Genomic DNA, 5,822 nt, shown 5'->3' on the forward strand with positions numbered 1-5,822 from the left:
CACCCAGGCGCCCCAACACCAAACCCAAATTAAATGCTCCCCAAGTAAGTGGAATCTGACTATATTTCGATATCACAATCCCCTTACATTTTTATTGTCACTAGTCGCTTACCTACACCCTTCTTTCTGCTTCAGATTCCTTCCATTTTCCAAGCCCTCCTTTCAGACACTTAAAAAATAATAATAGGACATTCTCAGAAAATTGCGCCTCAAAGATAGCAGTAAGGTTACTCAGTTGTTTCCCCCTTGTTAATTTGAGGAGCTCAAATTACGCAGTTGTGGTGCAAACGTTTGCATGTTCAGTTCACATGCCCCAGCTACTAGCGGACTGCAAGATACAAATCAACCATAATAGTTCAAGTAACCTGTGTCTGGTTTGTCCTCACTCAAATTTCAGGGCTGACGAGGTTTGAGATAAAGGATAGACAATTAAATCACTTGGCAAATGCAGGGGGAGGTTGGCGGGGTCAAGATAGGCCAGTTGGGGTCACCACACCAACTCCGGCCACTATCCGGACTGTATCCTTCCATGCCCCCCCTGGATTTCACAACCTCCACGTGGCCCCTTTCCTAGAAAGGACTGACCCCCCCCCCCCCCCCCAATCCCAATCCTTAAATCTTAGCTGGGCAGGAAGGCTAGAAGCCTAGTTGGTCCTCTGCCTGTCGCGTGGTAACCTTGAATTTAAAGAAACCACCACCGTCCGGAGGGCCCTGAAATTTGAACCACACGCGCCGCGATATGCAGATTAGGAAGTCGGAACCACCTGCCCATTGGCCGGTTGCTGGTGTGACGTCACAAAGGCCCAGCCCCAACGGGGCCAGAAGGGGCAAGTTTCTCGGACAAGTCGAAAAGCTTTTATTATTTGCATTTCCTATATCAGGGGGAGGAAGAGTGTTCACGGACAGTCAGAGCCGAAGGGCTCAGGACCCAAGAGCATTTTGTTCTGTGTGTGGCGGCTCTGTCCCTTTACTTAGGGTGTTTGGGACAAAAATGACACGGAGGTGGGGGTGAGGGTGGGGGAAGCTGTGAATTCCAAATGAGCTATAGGGACCTGATGAACCTCTTCAGTTTAGTGGTTTCCAGGCCGCTCCAGGCCGGTCCAAGCTCTGTGAGTCAGCTGGTGGAAGTCTTTGGCTGTATCTGGACCCCAAACCTAAAGATACTGCAGGCATAGGAGATTGGGGGCCTCCCGACTTTTCCCTCTCTCTCTTTGCCAGGCTCGAGCCAAGGCAAAGACAGAATCAAGTCCCCTGACTTGTGAGCTTCTGACAATCGCCCCCTCAACGTGAGCCTCCCGACTGCAATACCTCTGAAGAGTTGAAGTCTGTTGAACAGAGAGAGAAAGCTTATCTAGAGATAACAGAATAACTTCAAGCCTCACCCTGAACGCTTGTCTTTCCCAAACGACCGCCTTTGAAATGTCTGTTAGCAACTATGACCCTGCCTGTTTGGTCTCCTAAAGTCACTGAGAATTTTTGCAACATCTCACGGCAGGGGATCCCTGGTCCCCACATTGGCACAGGCAAAGAGTCACACAGAAGAAATGATTCCGGGGGGGGGGGGGGGGGAGTGGCGGGGGGGATTCTCAGCCTTGTTGGTTTGCTTTGCCTAGATACCGTTTCACTTCCTGGAATACCAACCCCGCTTTTACTTTGGAGAATCATCCTACCTTCACGGTCGGTCTTTGGATGGAGGGGGAGCTTCTGCCCGCAGCTTTAGAGGTGAGTACGTGTCCCAGGCCTGGCGGATGGAAGTGTGCTCCATTCTCCTGGCTACGCAGTGACTGGATCAAGTACAGGGCAAGTCACGTTGTGATGGTCAATCCTGGGACCTTGATGGGAACGCTTTGAGAAGAGGTGCTCTCTCTCCTCGTTGGGATCACGACGCTGATGGTGACCATCTTTGCCCCTACAAAGAAAGAGGCTATTCAACGATGAAGTCAAGTCCCCCTTTCCCCTCCACCCCTCTGCTGAAACCGAAAGAGTTAAAAGAGAGAGACAGATCTCTGGCAATCTAGCTACCTGTACATTTTTTAAAAGTTTATTCATTTGTTTTGAGAGAAAGAGAGAGTGTGTGTGCAAATGGGAGAGGGGGTATAGAGAGAGGATCTGGAGCTGGATCCAGGCGGACAGCACAGAGCCCCACGTGGGGCTCAATCCCATGAACCGTGAGATCATGACCTGAGCCAAAATCGAGTCGGACGCTTAACTGGCTGAGCCCCCCAGGCGCCCCAGCTATCTGTACATTTTCGTCAATGGTGCCAATACATTTTCCTTTTTACGTAAGTCAGATTGAGTTGAGTTTCTGTTAACTCAGTAAGAGTCCTTGCCTGTACATCCAACCACTGGGCAAACCTTCATCTCAAGGATGGGCTTAAGGCTACGCTAGTCCCTTCTCTGGGTGGCTTCTTACTGGTTCTTCTGCTCGGTAGACGGGGGAGAGAGAGGGTTGGGGTGATTGGTGTGATGGCATATGGGTGACAGGGCAGGCTGGTTATTCTGGTGTGGTGCACGGCACAGAGATCAAATATGGGGGATTCGGGTCACATGAAGCTAGGCAACTAATATTATCTCCCTGACCCTCACTGCTCTCATTTGTAACATGGGGACAATGAAAATCCCTCCCTCTTACCACTGCGTGGAGGCTTTATGCACAGCGTCTGGTGCACGGTAAACGCTCAGCAAGTAACGGCCATAAGCTTATTCTAGACAACCCACCGTAGAAGAGACGGGCCCTCTTTTCCTGACGTCCGGTGCAAGGTGGTCACTGCGGAGAGGGGAGGGCTCTGAAAGCCTGCTCTGCAGTTGTGGCCAGCAACTCGGAGCCACAGTCTACAATGCCAGCCACAAGCACCTGCCAAGCGAGCAGCACGCACCTGCCACCTGCCACTCCAAGAAAGGCTTCCAATCCAGCCAGAGCAGGTGGCCTCCATTCTAGGCCAGATCCTGGCTGTGTGCAGAGTCTGTGAGCCTGCCCACCTGTTCTGAAACTCCAGACAGACTCTGATCTTTGCCCGGCCCACCTCCTACCCCCAGCTTCCTTCCTTGACCCGACACCTTCCATGTTCTAGGCACCGTGCTAGGAACCGCCGGGGATGCAGGAGGAGAAGCCTGCCTTAGTGGAGTTCCTACCACCTGCCACCCAGTGCCGGCATCGTCATAGCATAGGCTCATCTCTCAGCTCACAAATCCTGACACTTAGGTTAAACACACCATTTTACAACGGAGGGGTGAACTGAGCAGTACCCACTGTATGTGACAGAATCAAGATCCAAATCCTGGTGTTTCTTCGAAGCCCGTGTTCTTCCCTTTAGCATGCTGCCTACTGCAACAGAGATGATCTGGTGAAATGACGTTACATTAAAACATGTAGTGCACAATTGTACTCATGGGCCTTTATCCCAGGGAAATAACAACCCACGTTCATACAAAAACCTGAACATGAATATTTATAGTGGCTTTTTTTTTGGGGGGGGGGGGGGATTACCAAAAACTAGAAACAACCTAAATGCCCCTCAATCGGAGGATGAGTAAAAGCAAAAAAACCCCAAAAAACAAAAAAACAAAAACAAAACCCACAAAACAACAACAGCCAAAAAAACAACTGTGGTCCATCCATGTCATGAAATGTTACACAGCCACAGAAAAGAATGCACTTTGATACATAAAACAACTCAGATGCATCTCAAGGGCATGAGGCTAAGTGAATGAAAAAGGGCCACTCTCAAAAGTTTGAATGCTGTGTGATTTCATTTATGTAACATTTTCAAAATAACAAATGGAGGGTAGATCAGTGGCTGCCAGGGGCTGGAGGGAGGGGTGTTGTGGTTGGGCAGCATGAGGGAGAGTCATTTGGCAAGGGACCAGTTCTGGGTCCTGACTGCAATGGTGATTCCACAAATCTACACACACACAAGTGAGGAAACCCAAACAGGGAAAATACGAACAACCAGTCAAGTGTATCAATGTCAGTTCCTGGTTTGGATATTATGCTATAAGTTGTGCAACATGTTTCCATTGGGGAAAACTGGGTGAAGGGTATACCAGATCACCCTATCTTTTTTTTTTTTTTTAACTTCCTGAGAATCTATAAGTATTAAACAGTTTTTTAATAAAAAAAAAAAAACCCGGGGCGCCTGGGTGGCTCAGTCGGTTAAGTGGCTGACTTCGGCTCGGGTCACGATCTCGCGGTCCGTGAGTTCGAGCCCCGCGTCAGGCTCTGTGCTGACAGCTCAGAGCCTGGAGCCTGTTTCGGATTCTGTGTCTCCCTCTCTCTGACCCTCCCCCATTCATGCTCTGTCTCTCTCTGTCTCAAAAATAAATAAACATTAAAAAATTTAAAAAAAAAAAAAAAAAAAAAAAAAAAAAACCCAGATATATTAACATTGACTGGAATACAGAAGGGAGAAAACAGAGATGTGTGATAGAAATATACTGTGAGTCCCATATGTAACTAAAAGTTTTCTTTTTTTTTAAGTTTTTCTTTCTTTATTTTTTTTTTTAATTACATTTATTTATTTTTGAGAGACAGAGTGAGACAGAGTGTGAGCAGGGGAGGGGCAGAGAGAGGAGACACAGAATCTGAAGCAGGTTCCAGGCTCTGAGCAAGCATTCAGCACAGAGCCCGACAGGGGGCTCGAACCCATGAACCCGTGAGATCATGCCCTGAGCCGAAGTCGGACGCTTAACCGACTGAGCCACCCAGGCGCCCCTTTATTTATTTCTTTTGAGAGAGACAGAGACAGCATGAGAAGGGGAGGGGCAGAGAGAGAGAGGGAGAGAGAGAATCCTAAGGAGACTCAGTGCTGCCCACACAGAGCCTGACGCAGGGCTCAAACCCAAGAAACCAGGAGATCATCACCTGAGCTGAAACCAAGAGTCGGATGCTTAATCAACTGAGCCACCCAGGAGCCCGTAACTAAATATTTTCTAACGGCCATGTTAAAAGGGTAAAAAGCGACACATGAAATGAAGTCTAGTAAGATTTTTTATTTAACCCAATATACCCCAAATATTATCATTTCAACATGCAATCAATATGAAATTAATGAGACGGTGTACGTTCTTTTTTTTTTTTCTTTTTGGAACTACATCTTTTGAAATCTGTGTAAGTTAGCACATCTTAATTCAGATGCTAAATTTTCATTGAAAATACTTGATCCGTATTTAGATTTCATGAAATTTACAGTTGAAAAATTAGATTCACATACCCAAGTCGTTCCAAACATACTTAAAGTTTTCCAGTAACTGAATGCAGTATTAGGTTTTTAAAATTTTAATCTAAATGAAAAATCCAGCCCCATTTCAGTGCTCGGTGGCCACACGTGGCTTTTTGTGTGGAGCAATGTAGGTAGAAAAGGATGTGTGCCAGACAGACGATTCTCTGTGAGACTTCAGGGAAAGTGGTGGCATTTGAGCTAAGCTTCAAAGGATCGGTATGATTTTATTTTATTTTTAATTTTTTTTTAACGTTTATTTATTTTTGAGACAGAGAGAGACAGAGCATGAACGGGGGAGGGTCAGAGAGAGGGAGACACAGAATCTGAAACAGGCTCCAGGCTCTGGGCTGTCAGCACAGAGCCCGACGCGGGGCTTGAACTCACGGACCGCGAGATCATGACCTGAGCCGAAGTCGGCCGCTTAACCGACTGAGCCACCCAGGCGCCCCATGGATCGGTATGATTTTAATAGAGAGGGAATATTGCAAGTACACAAAAAACATCATGGATAAAAAGAGGCAGATTCTGTGGTTGCCCACTCGACGTCTATACCTCCTTTACCTTAGCAACTAAACTTTGACTTGTATTAGAAGTGGCAAGAAG

At 47.4% G+C, this 5,822-nt stretch overlaps 1 long non-coding RNA gene across 1 annotated transcript; it reads left to right on the top strand.

The window, feature by feature from the left end:
* Window positions 1–841: 841 nt before the first annotated feature.
* LOC122203609 lies at window positions 842–3,109 on the top strand. Its single transcript, XR_006195267.1, has 3 exons — window positions 842–1,286; window positions 1,614–1,722; window positions 2,710–3,109. It is a non-coding gene; the product is annotated as an uncharacterized LOC122203609 (long non-coding RNA).
* Window positions 3,110–5,822: the final 2,713 nt, after the last annotated feature.

Source organism: Panthera leo, chromosome D3 (assembly GCF_018350215.1).
Source record: "Panthera leo isolate Ple1 chromosome D3, P.leo_Ple1_pat1.1, whole genome shotgun sequence".
Taxonomy (NCBI): Eukaryota; Metazoa; Chordata; class Mammalia; order Carnivora; family Felidae; genus Panthera; species Panthera leo.